We start from the raw sequence: 13,096 nt of genomic DNA, 5'->3' as shown, positions 1-13,096 counted from the left end.
TGAAACTTGGTAAGTAGATGATATTCTGTGAACCGCATTAAGATTTTCACACAGAAATAGAAAAAAAATTTTTTGGGGTTTCCCCATATTTAGAACTAAAACTCAAAAAATTTTTTTCATTAAACCCATACGTGTGGGGTATCTATGGATAGGTCTTCAAAAATGATATTGAGGTTTCTAATATCTTTTTTTTCTAAACTGAATAGTTTGCGCGAGAGACACTTCCAAGGTGGTAAAATGTGTCCCCCCCAACCCCCCTAAACTAAAAAAAAATATATAATGTACATTACCATGCAAACTTCCACCGAAATTTGGTTTGAACGAGATCTAGTAAGTAGTTTTTTTTAATAGGTATGTCATAAATGGTACGGAACCCTTCATGGGCGAGTCCGACTCGCACTTGGCCGCTTTTTTAAACTCATGAACGTTTATTTATACGAGTATGATTTTATTAAGATGTGTTTATCTCCTCTGTAAAATTAAGTTTATATTAGTTTTGCATAAATTAATCAAAAAATATTTACCTACGTATGTATGCAATATCTTTGGTGTTGCAGGCGTCAATATGCTACGGTGACTGCTTACCATCAGGCAGGCCGTATGCTTGTTTGCCACCGACGTGGTATAAAAAAATCTTCATACAATTTATAACCTTAAAACGCAAAATATGTATTAAGATGACAGTTATCACGGTACCTAAGCCCAATTTGATAATATAATAATAATAATAATTCAGCCTATATACGTCCCACTGCTGGGCACAGGCCTCCTCTCGTGTGCGAGAGGGCTCGGGCTATAGTCACCACGCTAGCCCAATGCGGATTGGGGACTTCACATACACCTTTGAATTTCTTCGCAGATGTATGCAGGTTTCCTCACGATGTTTTCCTTCACCGACATAAGTTCCGAAAAACTCATTGGTACGAGTCAGGATTTCAACCCGCGACCTCCGGATTGAAAGTTGGACGTCATATCCACTCGGCCATCACCGCTTTTTGATAAAATTATTAAAATAGATAAGCAATTGACTTATATGAAAATTATTTGTACATACCTAGACATACCAACTTTTTTTTAACACAATAAGTACCTTATTCACGAACAAGTAGTTTTACTTTAGGTAATTGTTTATGTTTTCGCCTACTATTTTTATCGATGCCATTGATTTTAGTGTTAAAATACCAGTTGAGTTTAAAAATATATATATATTATAGGGCATTATTACACAAAATTGACTAAGTCCCACGTAAGCCAAAAAGGCTTGTGTTACGGGTACTCAGACAACAAGATATACAAATACTTAAATACATAGAAAACATCCATGACTCAGGTACAAATATCTGTGCTCATCACGCAAATAAATGCCCTTACCAGGATTCGAACCCAGGACCATCGGCTTCATAGGCAGGGTCACTATCCACTAGCCCAGACCGGTCGTCAAAATATATACAAATATTTTCTGATACTAACTTAATAGTACTGCTCAATTCTAGCACCATATTCACCCTTTATAGACCTGAGGACCTAGGGCTTAGCCAGGGACCCTCGATATATGTTTAAACAGCTCAACGGCTCAACCACGATGACGTATCTAGACGTGACGTGGGCAAATTAATTTATACGACAAAGGGGTTGGAACCCTTACTTAAGAGGGTTTAGTACTTTGTGTTCCTGGGTCAACAATGATCCTTTTCTGATACTAGAGAAATACAGAAATGGTGAATAATAGGTACTTGTATAGGAAGTTAATATCCGCTTCGTTATAAAGTTTTATTTTTCAAGTTTACATATGCGCTTATGAACGTCAAATAAAGCTACGCCGGCTCTAACCTTACACCTCAGCCCGAGAAGATTTAAATCCCGCCTAAATTGAAGAAAGTTATCCCAATACGGGACCAGCAAGAAACTCGGACACATATTTTCAAAACATTACATCTTATAATTAACAAGCATTAACTTAAAAAATATAATTTGTGTAATTTACCTGAACTATGTCACCTAGTATAGTATCCTAGACATAATACAACGTTTTAATTGCTACCTACTCGATTTTGTTATAATTTCTAGTTTGGACCACGCATGTTTGTCTGTCAGGTAGTCCTTGGCTCTATTATTATAAGCCTTCAACATCAAGTACCTTTTCAAGTAATTCTTATAAGCTGGAAAGAGTAGGCTTGAAGTTTCGTCAGGTAACTTGTTATAAAAATGAACAACTTGTTATGCTCAGAAAGTATCTTAAACTTCTTTATGTATTAATTATTAGTATCTTAATGTTTAAGGATGAGAACAGTCAGTAACTAATGTTGTAATATAACGACACACTATTTGCGATGTCGACGATTCTTATAAAAAAAACTAGGTCCGATTCGAATGAGATACGATAACGATAAGTTCTGGTTTAGATAAGTTCTTATTTAGATATCGTTTGTTTATCGTGTAATTCGGGCAAGCAGCTCAATTCGTGCACACAATGTCACTTCGAGGCTAAAAATATAGTAGATAGATGTTATTGGGTTTACAGCGGAATCAAAATAAACGTCCATTTTGACATGTCGTTTAGTTATCGATCTTTTAAAGATCTTAAACGTGCCTTAATCATTCTTCGAATCGGGCCGTATTACTTTTAAAAATATCTCAGTACTTCTAGGTACAGTCAGCATCAATAGTAGCGGATGAAACAACGCGCCAAAAGTATCTGATATTCCGAATAACTTTACCAAATATAGATGAATCTCTAAAATTGACGTTCAAAGTATATCTTTTACCGTCTTAATTTTTCGACATATAGAACCATCTGTTAAGCTGTTACAGAATGGTAGATACTTTTGACACCTTGTTTGATCCGCTACTTTTGATGCTGACTGTACCATACCATAAGTAAACAATCTGTACCCCTCAACCCCTACCCCTCAGGGGTTCAGTACTCCTAGTGTAAATATTTTCGACAGCGAAACGTGACGTACGCGTTTGCGTTAAGTGTCATTTTGTATGAGATTTTCGACTTTCCAAAACGTCCCGCTTGGCGCGCTATTTAAAAACCCATACAAAATGAGACTTAACGCAAACGTCACGTTTCGCTATCGACTAAATTTACACTAGTGGTACAGACTGTCATGTCTAGTTCAGGATTATACGAATAAAAATACGTACACACGCATTATTTTCTCTTACACAGCAAAACAAATTAATTCATTCATTGAAATTCACCGCCCGCTGACTCGTAATATGTGCCGTTATTCCCTGTTGACTGTTCTTGTTTACGTACATTAATGCGAGCATATTTTCAATTAAGGGAATCTAATTAAATCTGTTTTCGAGTTGTGCAAGTTTGCCAGACGGCGCGTGGAAATGAGATGTTGAGAGCAAGGCGTTTGTCGTAGAATGCGGATATTATTTTGGTAATGTAACAACTGTGACAGTTTTTAGTTTTTATGTTTGTTATTTAATATGCAAAAACTGCTACTTATATACAAAATGTGAGTATTCAGGTTGGTTATATCTGTATTATTATTGAATAAAACAACGTCTAGAGTCTTCAATGGTGATGTATTTTATATAAATCCTTTACTTAAAAATAGTAACATATTTTAGGAAAAGAGCGAGATGCAGTACGTGTAGGTGTCAATAGCGAAAGTGCCGGACTCAATGTCATAGCTGTCAGCGACTATTTTGTTAAGGCGGCGTCACACTCTATATATTAAGGTGGCTTTACACTCTGCTACAATATCGTTACGTGACAAGCAAAAGTCACTAATTACTAAAAAAATAATTAAACAAAAATCAACCTTATTTTAGTAGTAATATTGCAGTACTAAATAGTGAGTTTTGCTTGTCACCTTACGAATATGCAAAATAGGCTCATGTCATAGTCTAGTTTTACATTAATAATATTTTAGGGTGCACTACATTTTTTATAATTACTTTTCATATATTATAGTTTGATATATCGTCATTTTGAATATCGCAATAATAGGCATACTACTATACTACCTAATCAACGACATACATAACGTTATTCTTGGTATAATCATTATAGGGTATATTTAGACTTCGTCTAATATACACTGCCATAATTATTACATACTCTAAAATATATTGGTCTAATTAGTGACATTATATAATTATATGTAGGTCTCAATAGACATAAATCGACAATTTCCAGAAAAAGTAGGTTAGGTTAAGTTAGCATCGTATAATTTTTGTATAGTATAACCTATTACGTTATATTAATATAAATAATATAATATAACAAAAGCCATTATACCCTCCCGCGCATGCTCCGGTTGTGAAATGAGCTACCTGCCGAGGTTTTCCCGAGGGTCTACAGTATGAGGTTCTTCAAAAAAGGAGTGTACAGATTTTTAAAGGGTCGGCAACGCGCATGTAACACCTCTGGAGTAGCAGACGTCCATAGGCTACGGTGACTGCTTACCATCAGGCGGGCCGTATGCTTGCTTGCCACCGTCGTGGTATAAAAAAAATACAATATGTCTTTAAACCAGTTTAAAAAATTATACAAAATGGGCATTATATCTATTACGGTTTAGATTAAATCATAATATAACAAAATCAATGTATAGTAATAATGACATTCTAACAAGTAATACTACATATATGAAATGGCATTATGGCAAGTGCCTCATAGTTTTTTTTTTAAATAATTATATTAAACATTAGTAACATTACACACCTTTTCCTTGTTTCTTTATTGGACTGGACCACTGAATCCTAAGCTAGTGGTACAGAAAAGCAATTTTTCCTATTAAAGTCTGGATATTTCTTAATCTCAATGGCCTTGCACAACATTCTGGGAATACAATACAATCTCCTTGCGAAAATCAAAGGCTTATCAAATTTTATTGAGTGATTGGCTTTGTGCATGACATTATCCTAAGCTGCAGACTTTGGTCGATATTGCTTGACATCAGCTACGTATTCCTTCACTCGAGCAGAAATGAAAAATGTAAATACCTATAATATTCACTAAATACAAGGGACTTATTGAAGCCCTCGCGAACATCAGCGAAAGGGCCATCGAGTATCTGAAGAGTGCAAACATCAATCTCTATATTAATATTTAATTTAAATCCAGTAACTGAAATGACATACGATAAAATAAATAAATAATACCTATAATATTAAGTAAGTTATTCAGTCAAATCTAGCTTATCATATAAAATATATTATTATATCTTCTTCTTCTTTAAAAGAAAATCTTTAAAAGAGTCAATTAAAATTAGAGGGATTTATTTACCTTAACATGTCAAGGACAGTCGGACATTATGATAATATATATGTGTACATCGAATCCATATTGGGTTGCATACAACTTTAAGTCATATCTTTGATACGTATAACAACTTGTGTCATAATCATCATTGCGTATACAAATGAAAAGTCATATTATATTGTGTCATACATTTTTAGCCATAATATTTGATGACATACGTAGCAGTTGTCACATATTTTTTGTGCATACCTAACGAACCTAACCTAAAATTTTATGCGAATTAAATTTATGACTAAAAAAATTATGACAACTCATTTATGACAAAAACCCAGTTATGCTCAGGAATAATTCTGAGTAAAGGTTTTTATGACTTACTTACAATTTTATGCATAAAGTGTTATGACAATTAAAAATATGACATAGGTTGTTATGCGATGCGACCAGAGGGAGTCTCAACATACATCGCGTGATTCACGAAGACGTGTGTCTTGACTCGTATCGCGCGTCTCATCCTGGATGACACGAACAATATTACTTCTACATAATTTAAACCTCATACTTATATAAAAGCTATGTATAAAATATGGCGAAAACTTGTCTTTAGGTTTAAAAGTTTAAAAGCATCTGTGACGTCTAGGCTCCGTTGTGCCACGACTATTTTTAATTATGTACTCTGCCAGGCACACGTCCACCATGACACTTCTCAACGGAGTGTCGACTTGCAGGTCGCTTTGTACTTTTATTGTGTAAGTAAACGTCAGAGCACCAAAAAGCAAAGTACACCAAACAATACACGCGCACAGCTCTAACCTCCTGAAATCAAGGAACACGACGTTTCCAGCTAAATTGATGGCACTAGAGCGGCGTGTATCCATTTCTCTTGAATTTCGCGCGAATACAAATGATGCCACTTAAAAGTTTTATGCGTACTGTGTAAATTCCATCTGGGTTTCATGGTTTTACATTTTGCTGAGCGGGAACACTTACAACCTTAAGGGTTTAAATTAAATTGTTTCGGAAGGGAGTTCATTCGATTATAAAAACGTGATATAATTGTTGTTTATGTGTCTGTTACATAATGAAATGCATTCAAATACGAGTGTGAGTTTATTAAACGAGCTAAATGCGAGTCTTAAAAACTGTCTTAAAAGATTCAGCATAAAAATAAGCTTTAGATTCTCTTAACTTTGCGATGTACAGTGAGCTACGAAATTGCATGGAAAAATTATGAATGAATTCATTGATAAAGTTGCCATGCACTTTTATCATAATCATCGCCGAACCCAAATATAGCGAAGCTTAAAAGTGGACGGTACTTAAAATAATGAATAAATGATAGCAAACTTTTAATGAAGCGATGGCCCTTCAGAACTTGGACAATTTTCAGACAGTTAACAGCTGAACTGTTAAAATTTAATTAACACAGCGATGAATTCTGATTAAATAACGAGTTTGGAGGTTCAAACACAGTGGAAGTTTGATCAGTTCCTTAACGTAACGATAACAATACGTAGAACTAAAGGTGTATAATAGTACATAGTACGTACAAAGTGTGCTAAGTTGTTCATTACACACGAGGCGATATTGTGCGCGCGAGCAGCAAGCGACCGCGCAATTAGAAAGCCGATGTGTGTAACGCCCCGGCGGCGGCCGGGGCGCCGGCTCCCGCCAGTCCACGTTGTAAAATGTACTTGACTAATTTAAGAAGGCTCCGTTTCCATAAATATATAGCACGAGTGTTATAATATACTGAAAAAGCACGCGTGTTGAATATCTAGGATTATGAGCCAAAAATCGGTGGAATAAAAACGCCGTTTTGAGCAAGCGTGTTGAAAAATTCCTAATTTGATATGTTTACTCAATATTCTAACAGATGGCGCTTACCCAACCGGCGAAAAAATCCTATATCTCGCGAACGTTATCGCAAAGTAGAATAAATAAGGTCATACTTATATTTGTTTAGAAATAAATCTAGATTTGTGTGGCCTGGAGTTTAATTCAGCCAGAACAAATATTCGTTGTTTATTGTTGAACTAGATTTTTTTACTATTCCTTCAAAACCAGAGTGCAAATTGATCAAAAACTATCATTTGAATTGGATTTGAAATTGTATGTTTCTTATAATATTAGTGTCCCTAATAAAGTAAAACGAAATAAATAAAATTGAAAATTTTAATTGCAAGAACAATGCGGCAATGACCAAGTAAATGGAAAAGGAAATTTACAGTGATATTGACCGCGTTAATGCTGCAACAGCAAAGGTAACATTCCGATTGTGACTGCAGGCTGCAGCGTTGCTGATACAGCGGGCTGCTGCAGTATCAAGGCATCCGTAGGTATGTCACCTTACTTAACCCTTTATAAGGCATAAGCATCTAGGGGTGATACAATAAAACTATTTATGTTTCTAGATTAGTTTTTTTCTTCTTTTTCACAAAATAAAAAAAAATATTTAAAAAAATAAAAAAAACACGGTGGTAACAATATTCCCTCTGCCTGCCTGACTCTGCACTGCTACAGTAGGTACAAAACCCTACTCCTGGTGAAATGGAGCGAAGCATGGTGTTATACACAACACAACTTACACCACTCCCCATTTTTGGCAAGACACTTTAGACCTCTTGTCTTGTCTCTGTTTCTTTCTCTCTCTCTCTCTTTCGAATAGGTACCTCGTCAGTAAAGATTTTTGAAACAAAGTTACAGGTCTTATTCGGCTGGTAAACATTGGTTGAAGCATCATTATTGGAACTAGGCGTTGGCCAATATGATGTTCACTTACTTTTTTCCAAGATTCTTACTTCATCGCCGTCTCAGTCTTCGGTTTCCGCATCATCTTAGACATTAACTGGAGATCTTCTCCTTGATTGAGAGGTCTGCTAAGTACCCGATGTACTAGATAAAACGTCAACTCTTGTTACTCCCGTAGGACGATCATAATGTAATGATTGGGATACTGGATTAGGTGGAAGCTGAATGGACGAAGCACTGCAAGGCTAGATTTCAAGTATTGAGCTGCTAGACGGTATTCGGTGTTGGTGCCATAGGCCCGTCATTTGACTCTTCATAGTTTTCAAGACTCCTTGCAAGTTTCGCGGTACTGTACTGAACCTCATCTTCATCCGATTCTAAATTATCATCGGACACTTCGGGATTGTCAACGAGGCCAAAAATATCTTCTATATTCATTAGTTATCTCTAAATTATTGAGTATTCTTTTGCTCCTTCTATTCATTCTGAGAATATTATGAAACACGCAAAAAACCATGCATGACATGCCCACTCCACGGGCAGAGGGAATATTTTTACCACCATCCGTAACGCTCACACCGGCAGAGGGAATATATTTACCACCACAAAAAAAGCAAATAAAAAAAAACTTTCTAATCCCAAATAAAAAATATGAGTGAATAATAGTAAAATACATATTAGAAAATAAACAAAATAGCAACATACCTTGAAACAGTCCCGGAAATTTGAGATGCATAAAGATTTATCAACTGGTGCCGAAATTCACTTGTTTTCAACTCGTTAACCGCCACAGACTAAAAAAAACATATAACGACCGTTCTAAAGTCGTATACCAATCATTTTAAGGGGATGTCCACAAATATTGTTACCATAGATAAAAAACCGATCGGTGCAATAGTTTCAGAAAAAAACACTCAAACGTTTGGTGGGAAGAATATTCCCTGTGCCTTATAAAGGGTTAACGATTCTATGTTGCGATCCGAATGTCACTTTAAAGGTAGAGTAAATAAAATACAACAATCTGGTTGACAGTGAGGACCTAAGAACACTGCTTAATTATGGAGGGTAGAGGTGAGGAAAACAATCTATGTGTGTGAAAAGTGTCCCTCAAAAAACCTCAAATAGGTGGCGCCACAATACATCACGAACAAATTGATTATGATAAAAAAATCAAATCACTGACAGCGCACTTCACTCCGTCAATGACGTCTAAGTTCATGACATGTCCTTGTGCTACCCAAGCTCCACCGGAGAAATTTCGAACTATAATTTACAGCTGCCAGCTGGACACTTTAGCTACAGTTCTCCCATAAGAGAACATACCTCTACGCCATCCTCCATAGCTCGAATAGTGACCAATGCAACAATATGTTTCATTGTGGTGATAGTCAATGATTCTTGCAGTCGTGATCGACCGCTAGTACTCGTATAATAAAATTGAAATAGGACAAAGGATCTCGACAAGTCATGAAAATCGATATGTGTGTACGGGAACTCTAAAAATCTGTTAATGTGAATCTTGGAAGAATTCAAAATCCACTTTTATCCACAATAATCGTACCTACATAAAATGTGGTTGGAATACTCTGGACATGAAAACGGGACCTCTATTTGAGCTTTTTCCAAAAAAGATATTGAAGACATCTCAGATCCTGATGTGTTCTTTCAATTCCGAATCACTAGCATATTCAAACCTGATGCTAAAACAAAATGTCTCAATAATTTGTATGGAAATTGTATCTTCCACTACGTCACGCACAATAAAAGTGAAAAAAAATGGACACTAAAACGTGACGTAATGGAACGGTTATAATTTTGGTACACATTTTTTTTTGTGGTAGGATGGAGAATGCTGTCCATTCTAAGTAGAACGAGCCCAATAATGTCTAGATTTGTAAAAATCAGGTTTTTATCATTATTTTAGAAATATAAAATACGTAGTATAAATTTTAGAAAACGCCCATTAAACATAACATATATCAGGACTGTTCTTTAGATTTATACTATGTTTCTATTTGGGTTGCATTAAACAATAAAATAACACAAATATATTACCCGTAATTTTACCTGTATAAACATTACCTTTGCTCCGATATTTTCACAAATAACCCAAGAATCCCGATCGAAAACTACGACATAACTCTTCCGTCCCATAAACCCAGTACATGGCTGGATTCCTGGCCTCAGTTAATGCACCGTTAACTCGTTTTACAGTCCTTGGCCGTAAACCGGTTTATACCTGTCTTTGTCCTCGTAAATATCTCTATGCACTTAACGGTTCACCTGCATTGCTTACCGGCCCAATTTGAACTTTAAGATAGGTACGTCAAAAATTGCCTAAAAATACGATCATGTTACCACAGGTCTTTGCGTCTATTGCAGACGATTTAAGCATTGCTGTTTAGACAACGGGTTTGGTGACTGTAGAGGCGGCACGCACTCATATGAGGTTCAAATTCTGAATTTTCTTTCTGCAACACCTTCTTCTTCTTTTTCTTTTAACACATTTAAAAAAAAAACATTCTGGTAAAAAAAAACCTGCTTCTCGCACATGAGAGGAGGCCTGTGCCCAGCAGTGGGACGTATATAGGCTGAATTATTATTAACATTTATTTATTAAATAAATATACGACGATCATAATATAAATTCATAAAATTTAACAAAACTACATGCATCACAAAATGATTTATACGGAGAAGACCGGTTTATTATATCATTATGGGACAGGAACTCTTATATTTGTATTTTATTATGTACTTTACTCAGACACAGTCAGAAAGGAAGAGCTTCATTTCTTCTCTCCTATCAACCTTTTGTTAATGGAGTATGTGTAGATACAAACGCAAGAGTTAGAAGCAAAAAAATAATAATACTTCATACTTTTAACTCTTAGAAGAGTTACAAGCAAGCCCGGCTACAGACGGTCTTACCTGATAATTAGGCGGTCTTAACCATATTGATACCTACCTACCCTTTTATTTGTTTTTATGTTATAGACTTATCATCATGTAAGGGTACCAGGGCTTCCAAGGATCCCTTGAGTTGATCTCACTGACCACTGCCGCTATGCCTCTTCTTTGACTTTTTCGTTTTTTTTTTTTATCAATGTTAGGAGCTTCCAAAATATTCATCGATCGTTTTGTTTTTCGGTCCTAACTCTTATAATACCTAATTAAAGAATCGAAAAAGTCTAGCGTAGGGATATAACTGTGTAAAATATACAAGTACCTACATCACATTGTATGGTTAAAAATATTATCCATAATGTCAACTCAATATTCAAAGAGAAAAATCGGGACTACGTTAGTTAGAGAAGCGGTCTTCCACTTTCCTCTTAATAAAAGCTGTGAAATACTTACGATTTTTATGACATTCCAGATTCACGGTAAAAAACCAAAAGAACTAGTAAGTATTCAAAGCGAATTCATCTGCCACCATAAACCTGCGATATATGCACACCGAATACTTCACGACGTCGCCGTCACAATTATGTCAACTCTTTTGCACCTTATCCCGTTGTATTAAGGAAATAAATGTATAGATATTATTGACGTCAACTTTAGTGTGTAAAAGACGTAAGTGTATATTGGGGATGTGAGATATAAGTCCTTTTTAAAGTAAGATCGTAAAGACGAGAACCGAAGCGCGGTATACGAGTGAACGAGCATGCTTCAATAAAATAGCCGTGAAATTTCTTGCACGTGAAATGATTCAGTTTTAATAAATTTTGTTTCTTAATAAAAAAAATGAATGTAAGAGAAATATCTCATGTTGAGAAAATGAAACTTAGGTACTTTTTGTTAGTTATTTCATTTGGGTACGGCGGAGCAATAAATCAAAGAATATAAAATACCCACTCAATGAATCGTGAAGATTTGAAAGGAGTACAATTTTTGTGGTTATTTTTCTACTAGTCGACTGTAAAGGTTGAATTAATATTTCGTATACCATGATATAATTTCGTACTTTTCATGTATGGGCTCCCAACTCAACTATAATATTCATTTCGATACGCTGTAGTAGTCAACTATAAAGAATTTAACCAATCACGTGTAGGTGAAAAACTTAAGTAAGTCACCAGTACCCCTAGTGTAAATATTTTCGACAGCGAAACGTGACGTACGCGTTTGCGTTAAGTGTCATTTTGTATGAGATTTTTGACTTTCCAAAACGTCCCGCTTGGCGCGCTGTTCAAAAACCCATACAAAATGAGACTAAACGCAAACGCGTACGTCACGTTTCAAAATCGAATTTATTTACACTAGGGGTACTGTTGTATGTAGTTGTGACGTGTTCGAATAGACAATACATGTTTAAAAGAGACACACAAACAAAACAAATGTCTATTCGAACACGTCACAACTACATACAACAGGTGACTTACTTATGTTTTTTACCTATACCTGCGTTTATGTCTTTTGTACTACATTTTTGTCTACATTTCATACTTACCAATTTCCATTATTTAAGTTGTACGAGTATAGTAAAAAAAGTATTATTTTAGATGCCTCGCAGAAAAAATATTGTATAGTGATTTAATTAAGCTTTTCAATTTCGTACCTTACTTAGGCAACTCAGCAAGCTTCATTGCTTAAACACGGTACTCGACTGAAAAGCTCTCTATTATATCACGATTGTAAAAAATACTATTTCGTTGATGTCATAAAATGACATAGACGTCTAGTATTCCTAAGATGGCATTATTGGAGAGAAATTGGGACGGATACTGCCGTGGCGGGGTGACCTATTCTTGTCCGTACATGTATTGGCGCGAGCGAGACGCACGATAACTAAATTACATCATTAAGATATCATTATGATTTCAGTGTACAGTCAAAAGATTTAATTTGTGACCCATTTCGTATCTTATCACAGTGACAAACAACATGAAAGTCGCTAGAGACCTCATACTATTGTCACTGTGACAAGCGGCCCGATTCGAAGAATGATTAAGACCTTTAAATGATCGATAGCTGAACGACATGTCCAAATTGACGTTTATTTCGATTCCGCTGTGATCCCAATAAGATCTATCTACGATATTTCTAACGTCAAAGTGACATTGGTTGCCAAAATCGAGCTGCTTGTCTTGTGTCAATTATACATTATACGACATA

Source organism: Cydia pomonella, chromosome 10, assembly GCF_033807575.1.
Source record: "Cydia pomonella isolate Wapato2018A chromosome 10, ilCydPomo1, whole genome shotgun sequence".
NCBI classification, from domain to species: Eukaryota; Metazoa; Arthropoda; class Insecta; order Lepidoptera; family Tortricidae; genus Cydia; species Cydia pomonella.
This window is presented reverse-complemented; position numbering follows the sequence as displayed.